The sequence below is a fragment of the Protopterus annectens genome, chromosome 1.part0 (genome assembly GCF_019279795.1).
Source record: "Protopterus annectens isolate FY-2018-M chromosome 1.part0, PAN1.0, whole genome shotgun sequence".
Classification (NCBI taxonomy): domain Eukaryota; kingdom Metazoa; phylum Chordata; order Ceratodontiformes; family Protopteridae; genus Protopterus; species Protopterus annectens.
The window spans coordinates 1,317,524,390-1,317,533,202 of NC_056725.1; the positions used below are offsets into that span (position 1 = coordinate 1,317,524,390).

Here is an 8,813-nt window from a genome sequence, read left to right on the forward strand (position 1 = left end):
TGTAAATGCATATGTAAGCCCAGAGATATATATCACACTTGCATATTATCATTCTTACTGGAAAAAGTTTGGTTTTAATGACGAATCAATGAAGATGTTTTCAAGGGCATCATTCAAGCTGATTTCATAACAAAAAGTATAGCAGTTTAGTTCACAGATTCTGTGTACATTTCCAAAGCACATGCAAGGAGACTTCCTTCTTAAGTTGATTATTATAGTTCAGAATGAGACTTTTAAGACACTATCACAAAGTCACTTAAACAAAAAAAAAAGTATAGCACATTTCATTGTGTATTTATCTATTCTTGTTTCTCAGATATGGTATTTGCTTTGCTGTTTTACACTGTACTGTCTGGTTTAAATATTATAATGTCTCACATTATCCATGTTCATTCATATATTTTCTTTGCTCCATATTTTATTAATGTGAAGTCTTTGGTTTGGGTGGTTACAACTGAAAAGTGTCAGAGATCAGAGGGTAATAGATATGATTGTGTATTTTACACACACACACACACACACACACACACACACACACACACACACACACACACACACACACACACACACACACACACACACACTAATGCTTGATGCATGTGCTGTAGTGTGCTGAAGTGCATAATTTCAATAATTTGGGTTGACGTTATTCATATTGACATTTGTGTTTTTCAACAAACTTAAATAAATCCATACATAGGTAGTGCGTGCATGTGCATGTGTGTGTATGAAAAAAAAAAGAAACTGAAAAGGAAAACATTGTTTTTTGAAAGGGGAACCCCCAGCACCCCCTACACTCTCTGCTAATTATATATCCTTACTCTGAGATCACACATTTCTCAGGGAAAGGGCAAATTCACCAAACTTGGGAATCATCTGATCTCACAAAATTGTTGACACTGTCAGCCATCGGTTTAGTCAGCCAAACTGTATCGCCTAAATAGATGTTGACTAAACCACCATTAAGTGGCAGCATCCATATATATATATATATATATATATATATATATATATATATATATATATATGTATAATATATATATATATATATATATATATATATATATATATATATATATATATATATATATACATATAAATAATATATATATATATATATATATATATATATATATATATATATATATATATATATATATATATATAGATAGATATATATTTACTACTAAAAGTCAATGTGTTTTATGAGAACCTACTTTAGTTACATCTACAAAAAGACATCAACATGCTACAGCACATACTCAGAGGTTAATCTTCTCAGCATGTAAAGAAAAGGAAAGAAAATTGTTTTTTGTTGGTAGGCAAGACTCCACTGTACACCCTGTCATGAAAGGAGATATTGCCAGCCGAGCTATCTGGAATTTTATAAATAATTATATGTCATTTGTGAATAGCAACATGATTTATATGCTTGTGTTGCAAATGTATTAAATCTGTATGTTATGTGTATATCAAACTGCTGGTACAGAATTGTGTGTTGAAAAGGTTTGCAATGTACTGAGCTTTAAAAATGTACCCAGAGTGTACCCTATGGGGAAAGAACAGTATTGTAACTGTTTAGATGTGTGTGTGTGTATATATATATATATATATATATATATATGTATATATATATATATATATATATATATATATGTATATATATATATATATATATATATATATATATATATATATATATATATATATATATATATATATATATATATATATATATATATATATATATATATATATATATATATATATATATATATATATATATATATATATATATATATATATATTATGTAGATGTAATACTTACCTGGCAGGGGGAAAACCATGATCAAGAAGGTGGTTTCCCCAGGGTGAAACTCTTCCATTGCACATTTCGGTTGGGTTGACCCCTGTGTTTTCTCCAAATGTGGGAAAATTAACGGCATAATCTATAGTATATAATATATAATATATAATAGATATGTAACAATGGAAACTGGAGTACAGGAGGTTACTTTCAGAAAAATAGCTAAAAATTTAAATCACTTTATGACCACATAATAAAAGGATGTTATCTTTCAGTTTCATTGCAGTAAAAGACACAATCCCCAGGATTTACTTATCTTCCATGTAAGACTAGATTAGTCTTACACGGAAGCGCCAGTCTAAGAGTATGAAGGCAGCGCACCATGCATATTAATGAGGGCACACTGCCTCAACTCTAAAGCTTACACGGAACGTGGACGAGTGTACGGGGCATGTCGGACTGCCAAGCAGTCCAAAAATCCATGCCCCTGCAATGAGGAAATGCAACAATTTCAAATAACATGAGCGAGTCCACTCACATGTGTACAATGTAACACTACATTCCCCCATATGTTAAACAACTGACAAAATTAAAAATAGAAAGTTTTTTTATTTTTTTTTATTTCTTCTGATATAGCTGCCTGTATTTGCGCATGTTTGCACGGCTTTGCCCATTGCTTAGCTACAGTTCATAGGTTCATAGGTTCATACTAGGCTATCTGCCCTGGTGCAATTATAAGCCTAGCCCGATTCTGTATGGCTTACACCTCCCCTTGATTTGAGTATACTGTGCCATTTTTAAGGTTTAGTTTACTGTGCCTCTGTCTAATAGTGACACGGGAGTAATCCCTGGGACAAACCTACGATCCCCCATCCACCTATCGAGATTTTTCTTGAAGAGATTCAGTGAGGTGCTCTGCCTCACATGAACTGGAATTCTATTCCAGAGTGAAGGGAGCCTCTGGGTTATGAACCTGTCCCTCTAGCAAGTTCTATTTATTTCTGTGCTGAAGTTCAAGTCCCTCGAGCGTGTGGCACTAAGGGATTTAGATTTACTGAGGTGGAGTATGTCCATTAATTCTGGATTTGACATAGCTTTGTATGTCAGGCATAGATCGCTTAGAAGTAGGCGGTATGCAACTGAATAGAGCTGGAGTTTTTTTAACCGAGCAGCATATGGCATCTGTTTGAGACCCTTGATCCTCTTGGTGAGATACATTTGGGGTCTTTCTAATTGCTGCAGGTGTCGGGTAAGGTACATCCCAAAAGGGGCATTGTATTCTATGATTGGCCTGATGAGGGATGAATAAAGGGGCACGATTACCTCTCTTGATCTAGATGTGAAACCCTTCGTGATGAGGTGGGCTATGTAGAAGGTCTTTCTAACCACGTTGGCAATATGGTTTTCAAAGGAGAGATTGCTATCAACTTGGGTCCCCAGGTCCCTAATAACTTTCTCTGTACTTAATGGGTTTCCGCCTATGTGGTAATTTGTGGGCACATTGTTTTTGCCAAATGCTATGACTATACATTTTTTTGGCATTTAGCTTTAAACCATGGCACTGGCACCAGTTATCTGTCTCTGTGAGACCTTTTTGAAGGCTGTTTGTGTCAGCTGGAGAGTTGATTATGGCGCCCAGTTTGCAGTCATCTGCGAACTTGGTGAGCCATAGTCCTCCCACCTTTGCCTGTACCTCGGAAAAGTATATACCGAACAAGAGTGGTCCCAGGACAGAACCCTGTGGGATGCCACTTGTGACCGGTTTCGAGTCTGACATGGCTACATCAACTCTCACTCTGTGGGTTCTGTCTTTGAGCCAGTTTGCAACCCATCTTGTGACATAGGGGTTTATATTTAAGCTGGATAGCTTATCTATGATGCCCAAGTGGGGTATTGTGTCAAATGCCTTTGCAAGGTCCAGATAGGCTGTGTGGACTACCTTCCCTTCATCTATGGCTTTGGTGACTGTTTTGAAGAAGTCAACCAGGTTCAAAAGGCAGGATCTGCCCTTGACAAGGCCGAACTGGGTAGGATCTAGTGTCTGTAGGTCCCCAATGTCTTTGTTTATGAGCTCCATGATGATCCTCTCCATAGCCTTGCAGACTAAGCTAGTCAGGCTTATGGGGCAATAGTTTCCAGGGTCTGTAGAGGCTCCACCTTTGTGGAGTGGGACCACTGTTGCTGTACGCCATTCTGTGGGCACATATCCTGTAGTGAGGCTGAGATTGTACAGCTGTTTTATTTGAGGGATTAGTTCCTCTTGGAGTTCATGTAGGACGCAACCTGGGACGCCATCTGGTCCCATGGAAGCAGTGTTTTTTGCTTTGGAGAGGGCAGCCTTCACCTGAGCATCAGAGATGTTTGGGAGGCATCCCTCTGCCAGGATAGATACTTTCTCTTTTGGGGGGGGTGGAGAAGTTTGCACTTAACCTGTCTGTCAGGATATTGGCGATGTCTGTGGGTTCAGTGTATTTTTTGTCATTTAGAATCAACTCAGAACAAGTCTGGGAGTTGCATCCCAGGTTTCTAACATAACTGAAAAAAGCCTTATGATTGTCTTTGGTGTCCTGTGCAATTTTTCTTTCGAAGCTGGCCTTGGAGGATTTTATGACGGATCGTAATTTTTTGCTAGTACTGATCAGAGATGCCTTCCCTATTAGGGATTTTGCTCTATCATGTAGTAGCTTCCTCCTTCTGTTGCACAGTTTATTTATGGCAGGGGTCCACCAGACTGGACGCCTGCCTTTGGATGATTAGGTCTTGGTTTTGTTTGGGATAGCATGATCCATGAATTCCTGGAGATGTCCATAAAATGCGTTTATATAGGATTCTACAGTTTGGGCCATAGTTTCCACTGGCCCTGGGGCCTTGAAGGATTCCACTTCGGTTTTGAGAAGTGAGAAGTTCGCTTTTGAGAAGTTTTTCACTGTGGTTTTCTGGGCTTGGGGTGGGGTCGGGATGTGGACATCCAGTGAAATTAATTTATGGTCTGATCTTACCAATGAGGGATATACTTCTGGTGTGGAGCATAGAGTCCCCATGTTGGTAATGATCAGGTCTAGTATGTTGTCCCCTCTTGTGGGAGTGGTGACTAGTTGTTCCATAGCATTTGAGTTTATAATTTCCAGGAACCTTTGGGCTAAGGTGCTGGGGCTTGAGTAGTGCTCCCAGTCAATGCTTGGGTAGTTGAAGTCACCCAATATAAGGGTGTTCGGAGAGATCTTCATGTTCTCCAATGTTTTCAGGAAAGCCGAGTGGGATTCCTGACTTTGAGAGGGTGGTCTGTAGGATGCTATAAACTGAAAAGCAGTCTTGCCCACTGTTAGTTGCACATGGATGGTCTCCAATACTTTGTGCAATGCCACTAACGTGGAGGTGTGGATATCCTTGATAAATATGGAAACTCCCCCTCCTTTTGTGGTTTGGTCCGGGTTTTGGGGCCAAAAAGCATGATATGAGGTATAGCCTGGTAGTGCTGGGGTGCTCTCTGGAGCCTTGAACCAGGTTTCTGTCACTGCACAGATATCGATGTTCTCCATACTGAGGAGAGCTTTGAGTGCATGCATCTTGAGGTTAAGACTTCTGGCATTTAGCAGCATTACCCTTAGTTTCTTGTTCCTTGTGCTGTCTATGGGGGTGGGTTTGACTTTTGAGCCTTGCCTAAAAATGGCACTATGGGGGTGGCAAGAGCCTTTGCCAATAACCGAAAGCCCAGTAATGACATGTGCAAGCCGTCCCTAGTGAAGCAACATGGCTTGTCAAGCATGTCATCCCAGGCTGACAGACACTGGATCCCCTTTGAATGACACCAAAATTTTAGCCAATTGTTAAAATCGATAATTTTGTCTTTGTACTGTGGCATCATTCTTGGTGAGGGTAAGATGCTGCTCAAGGTCAGGGTCATACCAGCTTGGGCTACATGATCAGAGAGCTCCTCTAAGTCTCTTTTCATGTAGTCCAGGGAGGTACGTCTCAGGTCATTCACACCAGCATGTACAATGACTGAGTCATATTTGTATTTGCTTTGGAGTGACTTGAGTGCTTGCGTTATGTGGCGGATCCTAGCACCCGACAGGCAGCTCACCGTGACCTTCTCTTTATTCAGCCTGGTGAGTGGGACGTCAGTGTGTCTGACAACAGAGTCACCTATTACAAGAGTATCAGGTGTGTTATTCAGCCTTAAGGGCTGTGGCTGCTTGGCACACTGACTTTGTGGGTTATGTGTTGTGTGTGTTTTGTTTTGAGGTAGCGTTTGCTTGGATGTCTGCTTTGGAGGTCTCTGTTGCTTAGGTAGATTTTTATTTAGAGCCTCCGAGTATGTTTTTGTGTATTTATGTGTTTGGTTCGCTGATGTGGTGGGACTATGTGATACTGGAATTATGTTGTGTGAGGTTACCTTCTCCTCCTGACTGGTTACACCAGTTTTGGGATGAGAGAGCTCAGCCTCCAGTTTGGCTAAATAGTTGCATCTCTCACATATATTTGAATCTGTTTGGAGGAGGAGAGGGTTGTCCGTATACATGAGACAGTTGTAACATTGCCTCATAATTCACAGATTCACCAGCTGGACTGGAGAGGAAACCACTGACTGACCTTTGGACATGCTAGAGTAATATAGGGAAACTGAATTTAAGATGGACCAATAGAGGACAGGGTAATCGTAGAGAGTATAAGAGTAAGTAGTGTTTATGGTTTAATAGTGCTAACTTGTAGGATTACTTAATTGGACCAGTGAAGAGCCTTAGAATGAGAATATGGTGTTTAAATTGAGAGATAGAGCAGTTCTAAGGGAAAAAGTGAAGAGCAGACTTTGTGGAGCCAGGAATAGTTTAAACCCAATTAGGCGGCGCTGCCCGCTGTTGCTTTATGCACAAAAACGCGCAAAACCGCTTAGACACCAGAAGAGGATAATAAGAAAAATATATGCAAATTAAACAAGATAGCATAGTGGTTAGAGCCTTCACACAAAGAGGAGGCATTCCTGGTTCAAATCCCACTACTGCACATTCTATTTTCTGTTGGAAATCTGTATACAAAAATATTTCCTGACATTTTTTATGTATACGTTTTGTAAAAAGCATTGAAAAGTTAAATGTAGTAGTGAACTAATTAGTTATTTATGAAGGTGAAATGGTTATGCATTCTGAGGCATGAGTACCCTATTTTAAGCAATATAAAGTACTGCTAAGCACATTTTACCAGTACTGAGCATATTTAAATCCAATTGCTTGTAGCTGCACACTGCGTTAGCCAGCGCAATGTCTTTGTGCGTAGCTGTGCACGGCGCTAATCAGTGCAGCAACAATGCATTTGCGTGCAGCTGCGCACCACACTAACCAGAGGAACATCAGGCAACGTCGAGCAATGTTGAGCAACATTGGGCAAAGTCGTGCAAAGTTGAACAAAGTCGGTTAAACACGGCCACACCTCCTTTACTGTACCTTAACCAGTCAGGTCTGCCCAGTAGGAAAATAAAAAGCAGTGACAGGGCTTGAACTCAGGATACTGTGCACTATAGTCGCAGTACTTAACCACTAAGCCATGACAGCATTTCATAAATATGCACTTTCAACAGACACGTATCTATCAAAGGAATTTTAAACATTGCCAACATCAGCTAAGCAGGCATGCCTACAGCTGAGATTTTCCAAAACTGCCCAATCACAAATAAGTGTGGGAAATGAGGCATATTTAAGCTCCACAGGTGGGAATACTTGCTATAACTGGTTGTAGCTTCCCTCTGCAGTCAGCATGGCTGGTGTTGGGAAAGGAATTTTATTTAGAGTGCAACGCTGGAGCATCGAGGAGTCCAAAGTAATGGTTTGGCTCCTTGTCCATAATCATGAGGAAAGACTCATGCGGGGCCGGTAAAAGGGCACCCAATATAAAACAGAGGCCTGGAACAGTCTTGCCCGTAATCTCACCAGTGCCACTGGTGTTTCTCAGACTGGTGAGCAGGTTAGGCATCATTATTCTGACCTGAAGCATCATAGGGAGGATTAACTGGACCAGTGGATCCAGGAATCCTGTGCGATGCCTAATGCCCCTGTACTGAGTAAGTAGCCATTGTATTAAGTAGTTAAGAATTGATATGCTTGTCTATACTATGGATAGGTATGTCTCAATATCACTGCATTTACTTCACAGCTGCAGGTGTCCGTGCTATGAACCAGCAAGCCCATGAAGATAGGCTGCAAAGGCTGCATCATCAGGCAGGTTAGTAATTATTCTGCATGTACTGTTATATAAAATAAATGAGAGAGCCTTCAAAAAGTGTTTTAACCCAATAAATAAAGGTGCAATAATCATTTAATAAATGTATAATTCCTGGAGTGCGTTTGAGTAATTTTCTTTGATATGTCGTTGTACTGTTGCATTTTACAAATAGTAGTGTTGTATTAAGTAGTGTCAACCCACAATTAGGTAGGCCCATATAAGGTGGATGAAGGGAGTGCCACTAGCTTTTATGCATATTTACAGCCCTCAACTGTTGGTTTATGCCCAGCATGTACAGGTTAATCTGGCACATAAGTAGCTTGAAATTGTGTTCCCCAGAAATGTCAGTGTGCTGCCAGAAATGTAGGGAGCTGTTAACATATAACTGATACTTTCACCTGAACATATCTACATAATTATATGAAAGTAGAGCTGTCAGTGTACCATCTTAGCAGTAGTGTGTGTGAGCAACTCTCAAAATATGTTGCAGTAACATCTGCATCTTGGTCAGTTTGTATGCAAGATACAGCTCATGTATATAATGATCTAGCAAAATCCAATTGCACAATATAAGGACATTGGGTAGTGTAATAATACATGTAAGGGACATATAACTGCAGTTAATAGGAATGTAGTGAAAACTAGAAGGATATATAAGTTGTTAACTGAGCTATCTTTTTCCACCCGACTGTATGTGAATAAAAAATGCAATTCCACACCTCAATCGGTATGTCTAATCTCAAAACATTTGTTGGGACATATGTCCTATTAGTTTATAAATATATGCATT

At 39.8% G+C, this 8,813-nt stretch overlaps 1 non-coding gene across 1 annotated transcript; it reads left to right on the plus strand.

Moving 5' to 3' along the window:
- Window positions 1-1,820: 1,820 nt before the first annotated feature.
- On the plus strand, window positions 1,821-1,977 carry LOC122801981. Its single transcript, XR_006364835.1, has one exon. It is a non-coding gene; the product is annotated as a U1 spliceosomal RNA (small nuclear RNA).
- Window positions 1,978-8,813: the final 6,836 nt, after the last annotated feature.